Source organism: Chiloscyllium punctatum, chromosome 12 (assembly GCF_047496795.1).
Source record: "Chiloscyllium punctatum isolate Juve2018m chromosome 12, sChiPun1.3, whole genome shotgun sequence".
Classification (NCBI taxonomy): domain Eukaryota; kingdom Metazoa; phylum Chordata; class Chondrichthyes; order Orectolobiformes; family Hemiscylliidae; genus Chiloscyllium; species Chiloscyllium punctatum.
Genome location: NC_092750.1, coordinates 10,776,492 through 10,798,453, shown reverse-complemented (window position 1 = coordinate 10,798,453; position 21,962 = coordinate 10,776,492). Strand labels below are relative to the sequence as shown.

Sequence of the window (21,962 nt, the reverse complement as noted above, 5' to 3'; positions counted from 1 at the left end):
GACAAGTTCCACGTCGTGCTCCGTTCACCGTCAACATCTCTCGCCAGCTTCACCCCATCTCTCCTCTAGCTCTCGAACTGCTGCACGTGATGCCATCCGTCTGCAAACGGTCAGTATCGGTCTAAGCTGCTTTGCGAGCGAGCCGACGCACCGGAACAATTTGAACTCATCGCCTCTGCTCCGGCTTCAGTCCGTCCACTGTGAAAACCATCAGTTCTTACTCTGCAGGCTTGAGGATTCCCAAGTTCTCCGCAACCATCTCCAAAGCGGCATGTAAGTCACTGCCTGTTTACACCACCGACTCTGTTTGTGAATACTTTTCCATCGTCATTCTGCACAATCACTTCTGAAGTGACCGCTTGTGTCGAAAACAAGGAACAGTCCAAAGCGATTTCCCAAGGCGCGCCTCTGGAACGCTCAAATCAACCTAAAGTCAGGCGGCCATGCGCATGTCAGCGTCTCTCCTGCAACTTTTCCATTGCGATCAGGGATCACCGGTTTTTGCAAGCTGGAACAGCTGGCCGTCAGCAAGCTTACGAGCGAGGGAGTGTTTGATAGAGAGAGAGAGAGTGCAAAGGCCAGCATGGACGCGTCGCTGACTCAAAGAGTGTTTTGTGCGTTCGCAGATGTTGGTCAATGAAGAGTCGGAGAATTGGAATAGGTGCAGGATTGAGGGTTTGTCGATTTGATTATTTGACTGTTTTGGAATGCTCCTTACGCAGCCAATCAGAAGAAATGTGCCATGAGACTGGAAGCAAAAGGCATCGAATGGCTGCAGGAGGAGGGTGAGAGGCAATGCAAACCACCCTCGCGCCAGCAAGACCAGGTGCAGAGCTCCACCTTCATTCACTCGCCTCCGTCGCAGTTAAACGAAGGACGGAGCGCGCGAGCGACTCTGCACCTGCCGAAACCCAGGATTGAACCGGGGACCTTTAGATCTTCAGTCTAACGCTTACCCAACTGAGCTATTTCGGCAGCTGCAGCCAGTTCGGCACGCTGCAGCACTTTGCTCGCCGCCACATTCACTTGGGATTTGCCCTGCGTTTTTGTTCCAAATCTCCTCACGACATCGACTCCTTCCGGCAAAATTTCCCAGCCTGTTTTCTCGCCGGACAGTTGGCTTCAGCCGCTGCCTCTTTATGCCGTCTATATCGACACTGTCGTTGATTCTGCACCATCATTTCTGAAGTTGACAGCTTGGCGCTGGTCGACTCGCTCGTCGAATGCACAACCAGGAACTGGTCACTCCAGTCCTCGACAAGTTCCACGTCGTGCTCCGTTCACCGTCAACATCTCTCGCCAGCTTCACCCCATCTCTCCTCTAGCTCTCGAACTGCTGCACGTGATGCCATCCGTCTGCAAACGGTCAGTATCGGTCTAAGCTGCTTTGCGAGCGAGCCGACGCACCGGAACAATTTGAACTCATCGCCTCTGCTCCGGCTTCAGTCCGTCCACTGTGAAAACCATCAGTTCTTACTCTGCAGGCTTGAGGATTCCCAAGTTCTCCGCAACCATCTCCAAAGCGGCATGTAAGTCACTGCCTGTTTACACCACCGACTCTGTTTGTGAATACTTTTCCATCGTCATTCTGCACAATCACTTCTGAAGTGACCGCTTGTGTCGAAAACAAGGAACAGTCCAAAGCGATTTCCCAAGGCGCGCCTCTGGAACGCTCAAATCAACCTAAAGTCAGGCGGCCATGCGCATGTCAGCGTCTCTCCTGCAACTTTTCCATTGCGATCAGGGATCACCGGTTTTTGCAAGCTGGAACAGCTGGCCGTCAGCAAGCTTACGAGCGAGGGAGTGTTTGATAGAGAGAGAGAGAGTGCAAAGGCCAGCATGGACGCGTCGCTGACTCAAAGAGTGTTTTGTGCGTTCGCAGATGTTGGTCAATGAAGAGTCGGAGAATTGGAATTGGTGCAGGATTGAGGGTTTGTCGATTTGATTATTTGACTGTTTTGGAATGCTCCTTACGCAGCCAATCAGAAGAAATGTGCCATGAGACTGGAAGCAAAAGGCATCGAATGGCTGCAGGAGAAGGGTGAGAGGCAATGCAAACCACCCTCGCGCCAGCAAGACCAGGTGCAGAGCTTCACCTTCATTCACTCGCCTCCGTCGCAGTTAAACGAAGGACGGAGCGCGCGAGCGACTCTGCACCTGCCGAAACCCGGGATTGAACCGGGGACCTTTAGATCTTCAGTCTAACGCTCTCCCAACTGAGCTATTTCGGCAGCTGCAGCCAGCTCGGCACGCTGCAGCACTTTGCTCGCCGCCACATTCACTTGGGACTTGCCCTGCGTTTTTGTTCCAAATCTCCTCACGACATCGACTCCTTCCGGCAAAATTTCCCAGCCTGTTTTCTCGCCGGACAGTTGGCTTCAGCCGCTGCCTCTTTATGCCGTCTATATCGACACTGTCGTTGATTCTGCACCATCATTTCTGAAGTTGACAGCTTGGCTCTGGTCGACTCGCTCGTCGAATGCACAACCAGGAACTGGTCCCTCCAGTCCTCGACAAGTTCCACGTCGTGCTCCGTTCACCGTCAACATCTCTCGCCAGCTTCACCCCATCTCTCCTCTAGCTCTCGAACTGCTGCACGTGATGCCATCCGTCTGCAAACGGTCAGTATCGGTCTAAGCTGCTTTGCGAGCGAGCCGACGCACCGGAACAATTTGAACTCATCGCCTCTGCTCCGGCTTCAGTCCGTCCACTGTGAAAACCATCAGTTCTTACTCTGCAGGCTTGAGGATTCCCAAGTTCTCCGCAACCATCTCCAAAGCGGCATGTAAGTCACTGCCTGTTTACACCACCGACTCTGTTTGTGAATACTTTTCCATCGTCATTCTGCACAATCACTTCTGAAGTGACCGCTTGTGTCGAAAACAAGGAACAGTCCAAAGCGATTTCCCAAGGCGCGCCTCTGGAACGCTCAAATCAACCTAAAGTCAGGCGGCCATGCGCATGTCAGCGTCTCTCCTGCAACTTTTCCATTGCGATCAGGGATCACCGGTTTTTGCAAGCTGGAACAGCTGGCCGTCAGCAAGCTTACGAGCGAGGGAGTGTTTGATAGAGAGAGAGAGAGTGCAAAGGCCAGCATGGACGCGTCGCTGACTCAAAGAGTGTTTTGTGCGTTCGCAGATGTTGGTCAATGAAGAGTCGGAGAATTGGAATAGGTGCAGGATTGAGGGTTTGTCGATTTGATTATTTGACTGTTTTGGAATGCTCCTTACGCAGCCAATCAGAAGAAATGTGCCATGAGACTGGAAGCAAAAGGCATCGAATGGCTGCAGGAGGAGGGTGAGAGGCAATGCAAACCACCCTCGCGCCAGCAAGACCAGGTGCAGAGCTTCACCTTCATTCACTCGCCTCCGTCGCAGTTAAACGAAGGACGGAGCGCGCGAGCGACTCTGCACCTGCCGAAACCCAGGACCTTTAGATCTTCAGTCTAACGCTTACCCAACTGAGCTATTTCGGCAGCTGCAGCCAGTTCGGCACGCTGCAGCACTTTGCTCGCCGCCACATTCACTTGGGATTTGCCCTGCGTTTTTGTTCCAAATCTCCTCACGACATCGACTCCTTCCGGCAAAATTTCCCAGCCTGTTTTCTCGCCGGACAGTTGGCTTCAGCCGCTGCCTCTTTATGCCGTCTATATCGACACTGTCGTTGATTCTGCACCATCATTTCTGAAGTTGACAGCTTGGCTCTGGTCGACTCGCTCGTCGAATGCACAACCAGGAACTGGTCCCTCCAGTCCTCGACAAGTTCCACGTCGTGCTCCGTTCACCGTCAACATCTCTCGCCAGCTTCACCCCATCTCTCCTCTAGCTCTCGAACTGCTGCACGTGATGCCATCCGTCTGCAAACGGTCAGTATCGGTCTAAGCTGCTTTGCGAGCGAGCCGACGCACCGGAACAATTTGAACTCATCGCCTCTGCTCCGGCTTCAGTCCGTCCACTGTGAAAACCATCAGTTCTTACTCTGCAGGCTTGAGGATTCCCAAGTTCTCCGCAACCATCTCCAAAGCGGCATGTAAGTCACTGCCTGTTTACACCACCGACTCTGTTTGTGAATACTTTTCCATCGTCATTCTGCACAATCACTTCTGAAGTGACCGCTTGTGTCGAAAACAAGGAACAGTCCAAAGCGATTTCCCAAGGCGCGCCTCTGGAACGCTCAAATCAACCTAAAGTCAGGCGGCCATGCGCATGTCAGCGTCTCTCCTGCAACTTTTCCATTGCGATCAGGGATCACCGGTTTTTGCAAGCTGGAACAGCTGGCCGTCAGCAAGCTTACGAGCGAGGGAGTGTTTGATAGAGAGAGAGAGAGTGCAAAGGCCAGCATGGACGCGTCGCTGACTCAAAGAGTGTTTTGTGCGTTCGCAGATGTTGGTCAATGAAGAGTCGGAGAATTGGAATTGGTGCAGGATTGAGGGTTTGTCGATTTGATTATTTGACTGTTTTGGAATGCTCCTTACGCAGCCAATCAGAAGAAATGTGCCATGAGACTGGAAGCAAAAGGCATCGAATGGCTGCAGGAGGAGGGTGAGAGGCAATGCAAACCACCCTCGCGCCAGCAAGACCAGGTGCAGAGCTTCACCTTCATTCACTCGCCTCCGTCGCAGTTAAACGAAGGACGGAGCGCGCGAGCGACTCTGCACCTGCCGAAACCCGGGATTGAACCGGGGACCTTTAGATCTTCAGTCTAACGCTCTCCCAACTGAGCTATTTCGGCAGCTGCAGCCAGCTCGGCACGCTGCAGCACTTTGCTCGCCGCCACATTCACTTGGGACTTGCCCTGCGTTTTTGTTCCAAATCTCCTCACGACATCGACTCCTTCCGGCAAAATTTCCCAGCCTGTTTTCTCGCCGGACAGTTGGCTTCAGCCGCTGCCTCTTTATGCCGTCTATATCGACACTGTCGTTGATTCTGCACCATCATTTCTGAAGTTGACAGCTTGGCTCTGGTCGACTCGCTCGTCGAATGCACAACCAGGAACTGGTCCCTCCAGTCCTCGACAAGTTCCACGTCGTGCTCCGTTCACCGTCAACATCTCTCGCCAGCTTCACCCCATCTCTCCTCTAGCTCTCGAACTGCTGCACGTGATGCCATCCGTCTGCAAACGGTCAGTATCGGTCTAAGCTGCTTTGCGAGCGAGCCGACGCACCGGAACAATTTGAACTCATCGCCTCTGCTCCGGCTTCAGTCCGTCCACTGTGAAAACCATCAGTTCTTACTCTGCAGGCTTGAGGATTCCCAAGTTCTCCGCAACCATCTCCAAAGCGGCATGTAAGTCACTGCCTGTTTACACCACCGACTCTGTTTGTGAATACTTTTCCATCGTCATTCTGCACAATCACTTCTGAAGTGACCGCTTGTGTCGAAAACAAGGAACAGTCCAAAGCGATTTCCCAAGGCGCGCCTCTGGAACGCTCAAATCAACCTAAAGTCAGGCGGCCATGCGCATGTCAGCGTCTCTCCTGCAACTTTTCCATTGCGATCAGGGATCACCGGTTTTTGCAAGCTGGAACAGCTGGCCGTCAGCAAGCTTACGAGCGAGGGAGTGTTTGATAGAGAGAGAGAGAGTGCAAAGGCCAGCATGGACGCGTCGCTGACTCAAAGAGTGTTTTGTGCGTTCGCAGATGTTGGTCAATGAAGAGTCGGAGAATTGGAATAGGTGCAGGATTGAGGGTTTGTCGATTTGATTATTTGACTGTTTTGGAATGCTCCTTACGCAGCCAATCAGAAGAAATGTGCCATGAGACTGGAAGCAAAAGGCATCGAATGGCTGCAGGAGGAGGGTGAGAGGCAATGCAAACCACCCTCGCGCCAGCAAGACCAGGTGCAGAGCTTCACCTTCATTCACTCGCCTCCGTCGCAGTTAAACGAAGGACGGAGCGCGCGAGCGACTCTGCACCTGCCGAAACCCAGGATTGAACCGGGGACCTTTAGATCTTCAGTCTAACGCTTACCCAACTGAGCTATTTCGGCAGCTGCAGCCAGCTCGGCACGCTGCAGCACTTTGCTCGCCGCCACATTCACTTGGGATTTGCCCTGCGTTTTTGTTCCAAATCTCCTCACGACATCGACTCCTTCCGGCAAAATTTCCCAGCCTGTTTTCTCGCCGGACAGTTGGCTTCAGCCGCTGCCTCTTTATGCCGTCTATATCGACACTGTCGTTGATTCTGCACCATCATTTCTGAAGTTGACAGCTTGGCGCTGGTCGACTCGCTCGTCGAATGCACAACCAGGAACTGGTCACTCCAGTCCTCGACAAGTTCCACGTCGTGCTCCGTTCACCGTCAACATCTCTCGCCAGCTTCACCCCATCTCTCCTCTAGCTCTCGAACTGCTGCACGTGATGCCATCCGTCTGCAAACGGTCAGTATCGGTCTAAGCTGCTTTGCGAGCGAGCCGACGCACCGGAACAATTTGAACTCATCGCCTCTGCTCCGGCTTCAGTCCGTCCACTGTGAAAACCATCAGTTCTTACTCTGCAGGCTTGAGGATTCCCAAGTTCTCCGCAACCATCTCCAAAGCGGCATGTAAGTCACTGCCTGTTTACACCACCGACTCTGTTTGTGAATACTTTTCCATCGTCATTCTGCACAATCACTTCTGAAGTGACCGCTTGTGTCGAAAACAAGGAACAGTCCAAAGCGATTTCCCAAGGCGCGCCTCTGGAACGCTCAAATCAACCTAAAGTCAGGCGGCCATGCGCATGTCAGCGTCTCTCCTGCAACTTTTCCATTGCGATCAGGGATCACCGGTTTTTGCAAGCTGGAACAGCTGGCCGTCAGCAAGCTTACGAGCGAGGGAGTGTTTGATAGAGAGAGAGAGAGTGCAAAGGCCAGCATGGACGCGTCGCTGACTCAAAGAGTGTTTTGTGCGTTCGCAGATGTTGGTCAATGAAGAGTCGGAGAATTGGAATAGGTGCAGGATTGAGGGTTTGTCGATTTGATTATTTGACTGTTTTGGAATGCTCCTTACGCAGCCAATCAGAAGAAATGTGCCATGAGACTGGAAGCAAAAGGCATCGAATGGCTGCAGGAGGAGGGTGAGAGGCAATGCAAACCACCCTCGCGCCAGCAAGACCAGGTGCAGAGCTTCACCTTCATTCACTCGCCTCCGTCGCAGTTAAACGAAGGACGGAGCGCGCGAGCGACTCTGCACCTGCCGAAACCCAGGATTGAACCGGGGACCTTTAGATCTTCAGTCTAACGCTTACCCAACTGAGCTATTTCGGCAGCTGCAGCCAGCTCGGCACGCTGCAGCACTTTGCTCGCCGCCACATTCACTTGGGATTTGCCCTGCGTTTTTGTTCCAAATCTCCTCACGACATCGACTCCTTCCGGCAAAATTTCCCAGCCTGTTTTCTCGCCGGACAGTTGGCTTCAGCCGCTGCCTCTTTATGCCGTCTATATCGACACTGTCGTTGATTCTGCACCATCATTTCTGAAGTTGACAGCTTGGCGCTGGTCGACTCGCTCGTCGAATGCACAACCAGGAACTGGTCCCTCCAGTCCTCGACAAGTTCCACGTCGTGCTCCGTTCACCGTCAACATCTCTCGCCAGCTTCACCCCATCTCTCCTCTAGCTCTCGAACTGCTGCACGTGATGCCATCCGTCTGCAAACGGTCAGTATCGGTCTAAGCTGCTTTGCGAGCGAGCCGACGCACCGGAACAATTTGAACTCATCGCCTCTGCTCCGGCTTCAGTCCGTCCACTGTGAAAACCATCAGTTCTTACTCTGCAGGCTTGAGGATTCCCAAGTTCTCCGCAACCATCTCCAAAGCGGCATGTAAGTCACTGCCTGTTTACACCACCGACTCTGTTTGTGAATACTTTTCCATCGTCATTCTGCACAATCACTTCTGAAGTGACCGCTTGTGTCGAAAACAAGGAACAGTCCAAAGCGATTTCCCAAGGCGCGCCTCTGGAACGCTCAAATCAACCTAAAGTCAGGCGGCCATGCGCATGTCAGCGTCTCTCCTGCAACTTTTCCATTGCGATCAGGGATCACCGGTTTTTGCAAGCTGGAACAGCTGGCCGTCAGCAAGCTTACGAGCGAGGGAGTGTTTGATAGAGAGAGAGAGAGTGCAAAGGCCAGCATGGACGCGTCGCTGACTCAAAGAGTGTTTTGTGCGTTCGCAGATGTTGGTCAATGAAGAGTCGGAGAATTGGAATAGGTGCAGGATTGAGGGTTTGTCGATTTGATTATTTGACTGTTTTGGAATGCTCCTTACGCAGCCAATCAGAAGAAATGTGCCATGAGACTGGAAGCAAAAGGCATCGAATGGCTGCAGGAGGAGGGTGAGAGGCAATGCAAACCACCCTCGCGCCAGCAAGACCAGGTGCAGAGCTTCACCTTCATTCACTCGCCTCCGTCGCAGTTAAACGAAGGACGGAGCGCGCGAGCGACTCTGCACCTGCCGAAACCCAGGATTGAACCGGGGACCTTTAGATCTTCAGTCTAACGCTTACCCAACTGAGCTATTTCGGCAGCTGCAGCCAGTTCGGCACGCTGCAGCACTTTGCTCGCCGCCACATTCACTTGGGATTTGCCCTGCGTTTTTGTTCCAAATCTCCTCACGACATCGACTCCTTCCGGCAAAATTTCCCAGCCTGTTTTCTCGCCGGACAGTTGGCTTCAGCCGCTGCCTCTTTATGCCGTCTATATCGACACTGTCGTTGATTCTGCACCATCATTTCTGAAGTTGACAGCTTGGCTCTGGTCGACTCGCTCGTCGAATGCACAACCAGGAACTGGTCCCTCCAGTCCTCGACAAGTTCCACGTCGTGCTCCGTTCACCGTCAACATCTCTCGCCAGCTTCACCCCATCTCTCCTCTAGCTCTCGAACTGCTGCACGTGATGCCATCCGTCTGCAAACGGTCAGTATCGGTCTAAGCTGCTTTGCGAGCGAGCCGACGCACCGGAACAATTTGAACTCATCGCCTCTGCTCCGGCTTCAGTCCGTCCACTGTGAAAACCATCAGTTCTTACTCTGCAGGCTTGAGGATTCCCAAGTTCTCCGCAACCATCTCCAAAGCGGCATGTAAGTCACTGCCTGTTTACACCACCGACTCTGTTTGTGAATACTTTTCCATCGTCATTCTGCACAATCACTTCTGAAGTGACCGCTTGTGTCGAAAACAAGGAACAGTCCAAAGCGATTTCCCAAGGCGCGCCTCTGGAACGCTCAAATCAACCTAAAGTCAGGCGGCCATGCGCATGTCAGCGTCTCTCCTGCAACTTTTCCATTGCGATCAGGGATCACCGGTTTTTGCAAGCTGGAACAGCTGGCCGTCAGCAAGCTTACGAGCGAGGGAGTGTTTGATAGAGAGAGAGAGAGTGCAAAGGCCAGCATGGACGCGTCGCTGACTCAAAGAGTGTTTTGTGCGTTCGCAGATGTTGGTCAATGAAGAGTCGGAGAATTGGAATAGGTGCAGGATTGAGGGTTTGTCGATTTGATTATTTGACTGTTTTGGAATGCTCCTTACGCAGCCAATCAGAAGAAATGTGCCATGAGACTGGAAGCAAAAGGCATCGAATGGCTGCAGGAGGAGGGTGAGAGGCAATGCAAACCACCCTCGCGCCAGCAAGACCAGGTGCAGAGCTTCACCTTCATTCACTCGCCTCCGTCGCTGTTAAACGAAGGACGGAGCGCGCGAGCGACTCTGCACCTGCCGAAACCCAGGATTGAACCGGGGACCTTTAGATCTTCAGTCTAACGCTTACCCAACTGAGCTATTTCGGCAGCTGCAGCCAGCTCGGCACGCTGCAGCACTTTGCTCGCCGCCACATTCACTTGGGATTTGCCCTGCGTTTTTGTTCCAAATCTCCTCACGACATCGACTCCTTCCGGCAAAATTTCCCAGCCTGTTTTCTCGCCGGACAGTTGGCTTCAGCCGCTGCCTCTTTATGCCGTCTATATCGACACTGTCGTTGATTCTGCACCATCATTTCTGAAGTTGACAGCTTGGCGCTGGTCGACTCGCTCGTCGAATGCACAACCAGGAACTGGTCCCTCCAGTCCTCGACAAGTTCCACGTCGTGCTCCGTTCACCGTCAACATCTCTCGCCAGCTTCACCCCATCTCTCCTCTAGCTCTCGAACTGCTGCACGTGATGCCATCCGTCTGCAAACGGTCAGTATCGGTCTAAGCTGCTTTGCGAGCGAGCCGACGCACCGGAACAATTTGAACTCATCGCCTCTGCTCCGGCTTCAGTCCGTCCACTGTGAAAACCATCAGTTCTTACTCTGCAGGCTTGAGGATTCCCAAGTTCTCCGCAACCATCTCCAAAGCGGCATGTAAGTCACTGCCTGTTTACACCACCGACTCTGTTTGTGAATACTTTTCCATCGTCATTCTGCACAATCACTTCTGAAGTGACCGCTTGTGTCGAAAACAAGGAACAGTCCAAAGCGATTTCCCAAGGCGCGCCTCTGGAACGCTCAAATCAACCTAAAGTCAGGCGGCCATGCGCATGTCAGCGTCTCTCCTGCAACTTTTCCATTGCGATCAGGGATCACCGGTTTTTGCAAGCTGGAACAGCTGGCCGTCAGCAAGCTTACGAGCGAGGGAGTGTTTGATAGAGAGAGAGAGAGTGCAAAGGCCAGCATGGACGCGTCGCTGACTCAAAGAGTGTTTTGTGCGTTCGCAGATGTTGGTCAATGAAGAGTCGGAGAATTGGAATAGGTGCAGGATTGAGGGTTTGTCGATTTGATTATTTGACTGTTTTGGAATGCTCCTTACGCAGCCAATCAGAAGAAATGTGCCATGAGACTGGAAGCAAAAGGCATCGAATGGCTGCAGGAGGAGGGTGAGAGGCAATGCAAACCACCCTCGCGCCAGCAAGACCAGGTGCAGAGCTTCACCTTCATTCACTCGCCTCCGTCGCAGTTAAACGAAGGACGGAGCGCGCGAGCGACTCTGCACCTGCCGAAACCCAGGATTGAACCGGGGACCTTTAGATCTTCAGTCTAACGCTTACCCAACTGAGCTATTTCGGCAGCTGCAGCCAGCTCGGCACGCTGCAGCACTTTGCTCGCCGCCACATTCACTTGGGATTTGCCCTGCGTTTTTGTTCCAAATCTCCTCACGACATCGACTCCTTCCGGCAAAATTTCCCAGCCTGTTTTCTCGCCGGACAGTTGGCTTCAGCCGCTGCCTCTTTATGCCGTCTATATCGACACTGTCGTTGATTCTGCACCATCATTTCTGAAGTTGACAGCTTGGCGCTGGTCGACTCGCTCGTCGAATGCACAACCAGGAACTGGTCCCTCCAGTCCTCGACAAGTTCCACGTCGTGCTCCGTTCACCGTCAACATCTCTCGCCAGCTTCACCCCATCTCTCCTCTAGCTCTCGAACTGCTGCACGTGATGCCATCCGTCTGCAAACGGTCAGTATCGGTCTAAGCTGCTTTGCGAGCGAGCCGACGCACCGGAACAATTTGAACTCATCGCCTCTGCTCCGGCTTCAGTCCGTCCACTGTGAAAACCATCAGTTCTTACTCTGCAGGCTTGAGGATTCCCAAGTTCTCCGCAACCATCTCCAAAGCGGCATGTAAGTCACTGCCTGTTTACACCACCGACTCTGTTTGTGAATACTTTTCCATCGTCATTCTGCACAATCACTTCTGAAGTGACCGCTTGTGTCGAAAACAAGGAACAGTCCAAAGCGATTTCCCAAGGCGCGCCTCTGGAACGCTCAAATCAACCTAAAGTCAGGCGGCCATGCGCATGTCAGCGTCTCTCCTGCAACTTTTCCATTGCGATCAGGGATCACCGGTTTTTGCAAGCTGGAACAGCTGGCCGTCAGCAAGCTTACGAGCGAGGGAGTGTTTGATAGAGAGAGAGAGAGTGCAAAGGCCAGCATGGACGCGTCGCTGACTCAAAGAGTGTTTTGTGCGTTCGCAGATGTTGGTCAATGAAGAGTCGGAGAATTGGAATTGGTGCAGGATTGAGGGTTTGTCGATTTGATTATTTGACTGTTTTGGAATGCTCCTTACGCAGCCAATCAGAAGAAATGTGCCATGAGACTGGAAGCAAAAGGCATCGAATGGCTGCAGGAGGAGGGTGAGAGGCAATGCAAACCACCCTCGCGCCAGCAAGACCAGGTGCAGAGCTTCACCTTCATTCACTCGCCTCCGTCGCAGTTAAACGAAGGACGGAGCGCGCGAGCGACTCTGCACCTGCCGAAACCCGGGATTGAACCGGGGACCTTTAGATCTTCAGTCTAACGCTCTCCCAACTGAGCTATTTCGGCAGCTGCAGCCTGCTCGGCACGCTGCAGCACTTTGCTCGCCGCCACATTCACTTGGGACTTGCCCTGCGTTTTTGTTCCAAATCTCCTCACGACATCGACTCCTTCCGGCAAAATTTCCCAGCCTGTTTTCTCGCCGGACAGTTGGCTTCAGCCGCTGCCTCTTTATGCCGTCTATATCGACACTGTCGTTGATTCTGCACCATCATTTCTGAAGTTGACAGCTTGGCTCTGGTCGACTCGCTCGTCGAATGCACAACCAGGAACTGGTCCCTCCAGTCCTCGACAAGTTCCACGTCGTGCTCCGTTCACCGTCAACATCTCTCGCCAGCTTCACCCCATCTCTCCTCTAGCTCTCGAACTGCTGCACGTGATGCCATCCGTCTGCAAACGGTCAGTATCGGTCTAAGCTGCTTTGCGAGCGAGCCGACGCACCGGAACAATTTGAACTCATCGCCTCTGCTCCGGCTTCAGTCCGTCCACTGTGAAAACCATCAGTTCTTACTCTGCAGGCTTGAGGATTCCCAAGTTCTCCGCAACCATCTCCAAAGCGGCATGTAAGTCACTGCCTGTTTACACCACCGACTCTGTTTGTGAATACTTTTCCATCGTCATTCTGCACAATCACTTCTGAAGTGACCGCTTGTGTCGAAAACAAGGAACAGTCCAAAGCGATTTCCCAAGGCGCGCCTCTGGAACGCTCAAATCAACCTAAAGTCAGGCGGCCATGCGCATGTCAGCGTCTCTCCTGCAACTTTTCCATTGCGATCAGGGATCACCGGTTTTTGCAAGCTGGAACAGCTGGCCGTCAGCAAGCTTACGAGCGAGGGAGTGTTTGATAGAGAGAGAGAGAGTGCAAAGGCCAGCATGGACGCGTCGCTGACTCAAAGAGTGTTTTGTGCGTTCGCAGATGTTGGTCAATGAAGAGTCGGAGAATTGGAATAGGTGCAGGATTGAGGGTTTGTCGATTTGATTATTTGACTGTTTTGGAATGCTCCTTACGCAGCCAATCAGAAGAAATGTGCCATGAGACTGGAAGCAAAAGGCATCGAATGGCTGCAGGAGGAGGGTGAGAGGCAATGCAAACCACCCTCGCGCCAGCAAGACCAGGTGCAGAGCTTCACCTTCATTCACTCGCCTCCGTCGCAGTTAAACGAAGGACGGAGCGCGCGAGCGACTCTGCACCTGCCGAAACCCAGGATTGAACCGGGGACCTTTAGATCTTCAGTCTAACGCTTACCCAACTGAGCTATTTCGGCAGCTGCAGCCAGCTCGGCACGCTGCAGCACTTTGCTCGCCGCCACATTCACTTGGGATTTGCCCTGCGTTTTTGTTCCAAATCTCCTCACGACATCGACTCCTTCCGGCAAAATTTCCCAGCCTGTTTTCTCGCCGGACAGTTGGCTTCAGCCGCTGCCTCTTTATGCCGTCTATATCGACACTGTCGTTGATTCTGCACCATCATTTCTGAAGTTGACAGCTTGGCGCTGGTCGACTCGCTCGTCGAATGCACAACCAGGAACTGGTCCCTCCAGTCCTCGACAAGTTCCACGTCGTGCTCCGTTCACCGTCAACATCTCTCGCCAGCTTCACCCCATCTCTCCTCTAGCTCTCGAACTGCTGCACGTGATGCCATCCGTCTGCAAACGGTCAGTATCGGTCTAAGCTGCTTTGCGAGCGAGCCGACGCACCGGAACAATTTGAACTCATCGCCTCTGCTCCGGCTTCAGTCCGTCCACTGTGAAAACCATCAGTTCTTACTCTGCAGGCTTGAGGATTCCCAAGTTCTCCGCAACCATCTCCAAAGCGGCATGTAAGTCACTGCCTGTTTACACCACCGACTCTGTTTGTGAATACTTTTCCATCGTCATTCTGCACAATCACTTCTGAAGTGACCGCTTGTGTCGAAAACAAGGAACAGTCCAAAGCGATTTCCCAAGGCGCGCCTCTGGAACGCTCAAATCAACCTAAAGTCAGGCGGCCATGCGCATGTCAGCGTCTCTCCTGCAACTTTTCCATTGCGATCAGGGATCACCGGTTTTTGCAAGCTGGAACAGCTGGCCGTCAGCAAGCTTACGAGCGAGGGAGTGTTTGATAGAGAGAGAGAGAGTGCAAAGGCCAGCATGGACGCGTCGCTGACTCAAAGAGTGTTTTGTGCGTTCGCAGATGTTGGTCAATGAAGAGTCGGAGAATTGGAATTGGTGCAGGATTGAGGGTTTGTCGATTTGATTATTTGACTGTTTTGGAATGCTCCTTACGCAGCCAATCAGAAGAAATGTGCCATGAGACTGGAAGCAAAAGGCATCGAATGGCTGCAGGAGGAGGGTGAGAGGCAATGCAAACCACCCTCGCGCCAGCAAGACCAGGTGCAGAGCTTCACCTTCATTCACTCGCCTCCGTCGCAGTTAAACGAAGGACGGAGCGCGCGAGCGACTCTGCACCTGCCGAAACCCGGGATTGAACCGGGGACCTTTAGATCTTCAGTCTAACGCTCTCCCAACTGAGCTATTTCGGCAGCTGCAGCCAGCTCGGCACGCTGCAGCACTTTGCTCGCCGCCACATTCACTTGGGATTTGCCCTGCGTTTTTGTTCCAAATCTCCTCACGACATCGACTCCTTCCGGCAAAATTTCCCAGCCTGTTTTCTCGCCGGACAGTTGGCTTCAGCCGCTGCCTCTTTATGCCGTCTATATCGACACTGTCGTTGATTCTGCACCATCATTTCTGAAGTTGACAGCTTGGCTCTGGTCGACTCGCTCGTCGAATGCACAACCAGGAACTGGTCCCTCCAGTCCTCGACAAGTTCCACGTCGTGCTCCGTTCACCGTCAACATCTCTCGCCAGCTTCACCCCATCTCTCCTCTAGCTCTCGAACTGCTGCACGTGATGCCATCCGTCTGCAAACGGTCAGTATCGGTCTAAGCTGCTTTGCGAGCGAGCCGACGCACCGGAACAATTTGAACTCATCGCCTCTGCTCCGGCTTCAGTCCGTCCACTGTGAAAACCATCAGTTCTTACTCTGCAGGCTTGAGGATTCCCAAGTTCTCCGCAACCATCTCCAAAGCGGCATGTAAGTCACTGCCTGTTTACACCACCGACTCTGTTTGTGAATACTTTTCCATCGTCATTCTGCACAATCACTTCTGAAGTGACCGCTTGTGTCGAAAACAAGGAACAGTCCAAAGCGATTTCCCAAGGCGCGCCTCTGGAACGCTCAAATCAACCTAAAGTCAGGCGGCCATGCGCATGTCAGCGTCTCTCCTGCAACTTTTCCATTGCGATCAGGGATCACCGGTTTTTGCAAGCTGGAACAGCTGGCCGTCAGCAAGCTTACGAGCGAGGGAGTGTTTGATAGAGAGAGAGAGAGTGCAAAGGCCAGCATGGACGCGTCGCTGACTCAAAGAGTGTTTTGTGCGTTCGCAGATGTTGGTCAATGAAGAGTCGGAGAATTGGAATTGGTGCAGGATTGAGGGTTTGTCGATTTGATTATTTGACTGTTTTGGAATGCTCCTTACGCAGCCAATCAGAAGAAATGTGCCATGAGACTGGAAGCAAAAGGCATCGAATGGCTGCAGGAGGAGGGTGAGAGGCAATGCAAACCACCCTCGCGCCAGCAAGACCAGGTGCAGAGCTTCACCTTCATTCACTCGCCTCCGTCGCAGTTAAACGAAGGACGGAGCGCGCGAGCGACTCTGCACCTGCCGAAACCCGGGATGGAACCGGGGACCTTTAGATCTTCAGTCTAACGCTCTCCCAACTGAGCTATTTCGGCAGCTGCACCCAGCTCGGCACGCTGCAGCACTTTGCTCGCTGCCACATTCACTTGGGATTTGCCCTGCGTTTTTGTTCCAAATCTCCTCACGACATCGACTCCTTCCGGCAAAATTTCCCAGCCTGTTTTCTCGCCGGACAGTTGGCTTCAGCCGCTGCCTCTTTATGCCGTCTATATCGACACTGTCGTTGATTCTGCACAATCATTTCTGAAGTTGACAGCTTGGCTCTGGTCGACTCGCTCGTCGAATGCACAACCAGGAACTGGTCACTCCAGTCCTCGACAAGTTCCACGTCGTGCTCCGTTCACCGTCAACATCTCTCGCCAGCTTCACCCCATCTCTCCTCTAGCTCTCGAACTGCTGCACGTGATGCCATCCGTCTGCAAACGGTCAGTATCGGTCTAAGCTGCTTTGCGAGCGAGCCGACGCACCGGAACAATTTGAACTCATCGCCTCTGCTCCGGCTTCAGTCCGTCCACTGTGAAAACCATCAGTTCTTACTCTGCAGGCTTGAGGATTCCCAAGTTCTCCGCAACCATCTCCAAAGCGGCATGTAAGTCACTGCCTGTTTACACCACCGACTCTGTTTGTGAATACTTTTCCATCGTCATTCTGCACAATCACTTCTGAAGTGACCGCTTGTGTCGAAAACAAGGAACAGTCCAAAGCGATTTCCCAAGGCGCGCCTCTGGAACGCTCAAATCAACCTAAAGTCAGGCGGCCATGCGCATGTCAGCGTCTCTCCTGCAACTTTTCCATTGCGATCAGGGATCACCGGTTTTTGCAAGCTGGAACAGCTGGCCGTCAGCAAGCTTACGAGCGAGGGAGTGTTTGATAGAGAGAGAGAGAGTGCAAAGGCCAGCATGGACGCGTCGCTGACTCAAAGAGTGTTTTGTGCGTTCGCAGATGTTGGTCAATGAAGAGTCGGAGAATTGGAATTGGTGCAGGATTGAGGGTTTGTCGATTTGATTATTTGACTGTTTTGGAATGCTCCTTACGCAGCCAATCAGAAGAAATGTGCCATGAGACTGGAAGCAAAAGGCATCGAATGGCTGCAGGAGGAGGGTGAGAGGCAATGCAAACCACCCTCGCGCCAGCAAGACCAGGTGCAGAGCTTCACCTTCATTCACTCGCCTCCGTCGCAGTTAAACGAAGGACGGAGCGCGCGAGCGACTCTGCACCTGCCGAAACCCGGGATTGAACCGGGGACCTTTAGATCTTCAGTCTAACGCTCTCCCAACTGAGCTATTTCGGCAGCTGCAGCCTGCTCGGCACGCTGCAGCACTTTGCTCGCCGCCACATTCACTTGGGACTTGCCCTGCGTTTTTGTTCCAAATCTCCTCACGACATCGACTCCTTCCGGCAAAATTTCCCAGCCTGTTTTCTCGCCGGACAGTTGGCTTCAGCCGCTGCCTCTTTATGCCGTCTATATCGACACTGTCGTTGATTCTGCACCATCATTTCTGAAGTTGACAGCTTGGCTCTGGTCGACTCGCTCGTCGAATGCACAACCAGGAACTGGTCCCTCCAGTCCTCGACAAGTTCCACGTCGTGCTCCGTTCACCGTCAACATCTCTCGCCAGCTTCACCCCATCTCTCCTCTAGCTCTCGAACTGCTGCACGTGATGCCATCCGTCTGCAAACGGTCAGTATCGGTCTAAGCTGCTTTGCGAGCGAGCCGACGCACCGGAACAATTTGAACTCATCGCCTCTGCTCCGGCTTCAGTCCGTCCACTGTGAAAACCATCAGTTCTTACTCTGCAGGCTTGAGGATTCCCAAGTTCTCCGCAACCATCTCCAAAGCGGCATGTAAGTCACTGCCTGTTTACACCACCGACTCTGTTTGTGAATACTTTTCCATCGTCATTCTGCACAATCACTTCTGAAGTGACCGCTTGTGTCGAAAACAAGGAACAGTCCAAAGCGATTTCCCAAGGCGCGCCTCTGGAACGCTCAAATCAACCTAAAGTCAGGCGGCCATGCGCATGTCAGCGTCTCTCCTGCAACTTTTCCATTGCGATCAGGGATCACCGGTTTTTGCAAGCTGGAACAGCTGGCCGTCAGCAAGCTTACGAGCGAGGGAGTGTTTGATAGAGAGAGAGAGAGTGCAAAGGCCAGCATGGACGCGTCGCTGACTCAAAGAGTGTTTTGTGCGTTCGCAGATGTTGGTCAATGAAGAGTCGGAGAATTGGAATAGGTGCAGGATTGAGGGTTTGTCGATTTGATTATTTGACTGTTTTGGAATGCTCCTTACGCAGCCAATCAGAAGAAATGTGCCATGAGACTGGAAGCAAAAGGCATCGAATGGCTGCAGGAGGAGGGTGAGAGGCAATGCAAACCACCCTCGCGCCAGCAAGACCAGGTGCAGAGCTTCACCTTCATTCACTCGCCTCCGTCGCAGTTAAACGAAGGACGGAGCGCGCGAGCGACTCTGCACCTGCCGAAACCCAGGATTGAACCGGGGACCTTTAGATCTTCAGTCTAACGCTTACCCAACTGAGCTATTTCGGCAGCTGCAGCCAGCTCGGCACGCTGCAGCACTTTGCTCGCCGCCACATTCACTTGGGATTTGCCCTGCGTTTTTGTTCCAAATCTCCTCACGACATCGACTCCTTCCGGCAAAATTTCCCAGCCTGTTTTCTCGCCGGACAGTTGGCTTCAGCCGCTGCCTCTTTATGCCGTCTATATCGACACTGTCGTTGATTCTGCACCATCATTTCTGAAGTTGACAGCTTGGCGCTGGTCGACTCGCTCGTCGAATGCACAACCAGGAACTGGTCCCTCCAGTCCTCGACAAGTTCCACGTCGTGCTCCGTTCACCGTCAACATCTCTCGCCAGCTTCACCCCATCTCTCCTCTAGCTCTCGAACTGCTGCACGTGATGCCATCCGTCTGCAAACGGTCAGTATCGGTCTAAGCTGCTTTGCGAGCGAGCCGACGCACCGGAACAATTTGAACTCATCGCCTCTGCTCCGGCTTCAGTCCGTCCACTGTGAAAACCATCAGTTCTTACTCTGCAGGCTTGAGGATTCCCAAGTTCTCCGCAACCATCTCCAAAGCGGCATGTAAGTCACTGCCTGTTTACACCACCGACTCTGTTTGTGAATACTTTTCCATCGTCATTCTGCACAATCACTTCTGAAGTGACCGCTTGTGTCGAAAACAAGGAACAGTCCAAAGCGATTTCCCAAGGCGCGCCTCTGGAACGCTCAAATCAACCTAAAGTCAGGCGGCCATGCGCATGTCAGCGTCTCTCCTGCAACTTTTCCATTGCGATCAGGGATCACCGGTTTTTGCAAGCTGGAACAGCTGGCCGTCAGCAAGCTTACGAGCGAGGGAGTGTTTGATAGAGAGAGAGAGAGTGCAAAGGCCAGCATGGACGCGTCGCTGACTCAAAGAGTGTTTTGTGCGTTCGCAGATGTTGGTCAATGAAGAGTCGGAGAATTGGAATTGGTGCAGGATTGAGGGTTTGTCGATTTGATTATTTGACTGTTTTGGAATGCTCCTTACGCAGCCAATCAGAAGAAATGTGCCATGAGACTGGAAGCAAAAGGCATCGAATGGCTGCAGGAGGAGGGTGAGAGGCAATGCAAACCACCCTCGCGCCAGCAAGACCAGGTGCAGAGCTTCACCTTCATTCACTCGCCTCCGTCGCAGTTAAACGAAGGACGGAGCGCGCGAGCGACTCTGCACCTGCCGAAACCCGGGATTGAACCGGGGACCTTTAGATCTTCAGTCTAACGCTCTCCCAACTGAGCTATTTCGGCAGCTGCAGCCAGCTCGGCACGCTGCAGCACTTTGCTCGCCGCCACATTCACTTGGGATTTGCCCTGCGTTTTTGTTCCAAATCTCCTCACGACATCGACTCCTTCCGGCAAAATTTCCCAGCCTGTTTTCTCGCCGGACAGTTGGCTTCAGCCGCTGCCTCTTTATGCCGTCTATATCGACACTGTCGTTGATTCTGCACCATCATTTCTGAAGTTGACAGCTTGGCTCTGGTCGACTCGCTCGTCGAATGCACAACCAGGAACTGGTCCCTCCAGTCCTCGACAAGTTCCACGTCGTGCTCCGTTCACCGTCAACATCTCTCGCCAGCTTCACCCCATCTCTCCTCTAGCTCTCGAACTGCTGCACGTGATGCCATCCGTCTGCAAACGGTCAGTATCGGTCTAAGCTGCTTTGCGAGCGAGCCGACGCACCGGAACAATTTGAACTCATCGCCTCTGCTCCGGCTTCAGTCCGTCCACTGTGAAAACCATCAGTTCTTACTCTGCAGGCTTGAGGATTCCCAAGTTCTCCGCAACCATCTCCAAAGCGGCATGTAAGTCACTGCCTGTTTACACCACCGACTCTGTTTGTGAATACTTTTCCATCGTCATTCTGCACAATCACTTCTGAAGTGACCGCTTGTGTCGAAAACAAGGAACAGTCCAAAGCGATTTCCCAAGGCGCGCCTCTGGAACGCTCAAATCAACCTAAAGTCAGGCGGCCATGCGCATGTCAGCGTCTCTCCTGCAACTTTTCCATTGCGATCAGGGATCACCGGTTTTTGCAAGCTGGAACAGCTGGCCGTCAGCAAGCTTACGAGCGAGGGAGTGTTTGATAGAGAGAGAGAGAGTGCAAAGGCCAGCATGGACGCGTCGCTGACTCAAAGAGTGTTTTGTGCGTTCGCAGATGTTGGTCAATGAAGAGTCGGAGAATTGGAATTGGTGCAGGATTGAGGGTTTGTCGATTTGATTATTTGACTGTTTTGGAATGCTCCTTACGCAGCCAATCAGAAGAAATGTGCCATGAGACTGGAAGCAAAAGGCATCGAATGGCTGCAGGAGGAGGGTGAGAGGCAATGCAAACCACCCTCGCGCCAGCAAGACCAGGTGCAGAGCTTCACCTTCATTCACTCGCCTCCGTCGCAGTTAAACGAAGGACGGAGCGCGCGAGCGACTCTGCACCTGCCGAAACCCGGGATGGAACCGGGGACCTTTAGATCTTCAGTCTAACGCTCTCCCAACTGAGCTATTTCGGCAGCTGCACCCAGCTCGGCACGCTGCAGCACTTTGCTCGCTGCCACATTCACTTGGGATTTGCCCTGCGTTTTTGTTCCAAATCTCCTCACGACATCGACTCCTTCCGGCAAAATTTCCCAGCCTGTTTTCTCGCCGGACAGTTGGCTTCAGCCGCTGCCTCTTTATGCCGTCTATATCGACACTGTCGTTGATTCTGCACAATCATTTCTGAAGTTGACAGCTTGGCTCTGGTCGACTCGCTCGTCGAATGCACAACCAGGAACTGGTCACTCCAGTCCTCGACAAGTTCCACGTCGTGCTCCGTTCACCGTCAACATCTCTCGCCAGCTTCACCCCATCTCTCCTCTAGCTCTCGAACTGCTGCACGTGATGCCATCCGTCTGCAAACGGTCAGTATCGGTCTAAGCTGCTTTGCGAGCGAGCCGACGCACCGGAACAATTTGAACTCATCGCCTCTGCTCCGGCTTCAGTCCGTCCACTGTGAAAACCATCAGTTCTTACTCTGCAGGCTTGAGGATTCCCAAGTTCTCCGCAACCATCTCCAAAGCGGCATGTAAGTCACTGCCTGTTTACACCACCGACTCTGTTTGTGAATACTTTTCCATCGTCATTCTGCACAATCACTTCTGAAGTGACCGCTTGTGTCGAAAACAAGGAACAGTCCAAAGCGATTTCCCAAGGCGCGCCTCTGGAACGCTCAAATCAACCTAAAGTCAGGCGGCCATGCGCATGTCAGCGTCTCTCCTGCAACTTTTCCATTGCGATCAGGGATCACCGGTTTTTGCAAGCTGGAACAGCTGGCCGTCAGCAAGCTTACGAGCGAGGGAGTGTTTGATAGAGAGAGAGAGAGTGCAAAGGCCAGCATGGACGCGTCGCTGACTCAAAGAGTGTTTTGTGCGTTC

General features: G+C 52.9%; 16 non-coding genes across 16 annotated transcripts; all 16 read right to left on the bottom strand.

Moving 5' to 3' along the window:
- Positions 1-902: 902 nt before the first annotated feature.
- Positions 903-975, bottom strand: trnaf-gaa (transfer RNA phenylalanine (anticodon GAA)). Its single transcript has one exon. It is a non-coding gene; the product is annotated as a tRNA-Phe (tRNA).
- A 1,183-nt stretch (positions 976-2,158) lies between these two features.
- On the bottom strand, positions 2,159-2,231 carry trnaf-gaa (transfer RNA phenylalanine (anticodon GAA)). The gene has a single exon. It is a non-coding gene; the product is annotated as a tRNA-Phe (tRNA).
- Positions 2,232-4,658: 2,427 nt separating this feature from the next.
- On the bottom strand, positions 4,659-4,731 carry trnaf-gaa (transfer RNA phenylalanine (anticodon GAA)). The gene has a single exon. It is a non-coding gene; the product is annotated as a tRNA-Phe (tRNA).
- Positions 4,732-5,914: 1,183 nt separating this feature from the next.
- Positions 5,915-5,987, bottom strand: trnaf-gaa (transfer RNA phenylalanine (anticodon GAA)). The gene has a single exon. It is a non-coding gene; the product is annotated as a tRNA-Phe (tRNA).
- Positions 5,988-7,170: 1,183 nt separating this feature from the next.
- Positions 7,171-7,243, bottom strand: trnaf-gaa (transfer RNA phenylalanine (anticodon GAA)). Its single transcript has one exon. It is a non-coding gene; the product is annotated as a tRNA-Phe (tRNA).
- Positions 7,244-8,426: 1,183 nt separating this feature from the next.
- trnaf-gaa (transfer RNA phenylalanine (anticodon GAA)) lies at positions 8,427-8,499 on the bottom strand. Its single transcript has one exon. It is a non-coding gene; the product is annotated as a tRNA-Phe (tRNA).
- A 1,183-nt stretch (positions 8,500-9,682) lies between these two features.
- On the bottom strand, positions 9,683-9,755 carry trnaf-gaa (transfer RNA phenylalanine (anticodon GAA)). Its single transcript has one exon. It is a non-coding gene; the product is annotated as a tRNA-Phe (tRNA).
- A 1,183-nt stretch (positions 9,756-10,938) lies between these two features.
- Positions 10,939-11,011, bottom strand: trnaf-gaa (transfer RNA phenylalanine (anticodon GAA)). Its single transcript has one exon. It is a non-coding gene; the product is annotated as a tRNA-Phe (tRNA).
- Positions 11,012-12,194: 1,183 nt separating this feature from the next.
- On the bottom strand, positions 12,195-12,267 carry trnaf-gaa (transfer RNA phenylalanine (anticodon GAA)). The gene has a single exon. It is a non-coding gene; the product is annotated as a tRNA-Phe (tRNA).
- A 1,183-nt stretch (positions 12,268-13,450) lies between these two features.
- Positions 13,451-13,523, bottom strand: trnaf-gaa (transfer RNA phenylalanine (anticodon GAA)). Its single transcript has one exon. It is a non-coding gene; the product is annotated as a tRNA-Phe (tRNA).
- Positions 13,524-14,706: 1,183 nt separating this feature from the next.
- trnaf-gaa (transfer RNA phenylalanine (anticodon GAA)) lies at positions 14,707-14,779 on the bottom strand. The gene has a single exon. It is a non-coding gene; the product is annotated as a tRNA-Phe (tRNA).
- A 1,183-nt stretch (positions 14,780-15,962) lies between these two features.
- On the bottom strand, positions 15,963-16,035 carry trnaf-gaa (transfer RNA phenylalanine (anticodon GAA)). Its single transcript has one exon. It is a non-coding gene; the product is annotated as a tRNA-Phe (tRNA).
- A 1,183-nt stretch (positions 16,036-17,218) lies between these two features.
- Positions 17,219-17,291, bottom strand: trnaf-gaa (transfer RNA phenylalanine (anticodon GAA)). The gene has a single exon. It is a non-coding gene; the product is annotated as a tRNA-Phe (tRNA).
- A 1,183-nt stretch (positions 17,292-18,474) lies between these two features.
- On the bottom strand, positions 18,475-18,547 carry trnaf-gaa (transfer RNA phenylalanine (anticodon GAA)). Its single transcript has one exon. It is a non-coding gene; the product is annotated as a tRNA-Phe (tRNA).
- Positions 18,548-19,730: 1,183 nt separating this feature from the next.
- Positions 19,731-19,803, bottom strand: trnaf-gaa (transfer RNA phenylalanine (anticodon GAA)). The gene has a single exon. It is a non-coding gene; the product is annotated as a tRNA-Phe (tRNA).
- A 1,183-nt stretch (positions 19,804-20,986) lies between these two features.
- Positions 20,987-21,059, bottom strand: trnaf-gaa (transfer RNA phenylalanine (anticodon GAA)). Its single transcript has one exon. It is a non-coding gene; the product is annotated as a tRNA-Phe (tRNA).
- Positions 21,060-21,962: the final 903 nt, after the last annotated feature.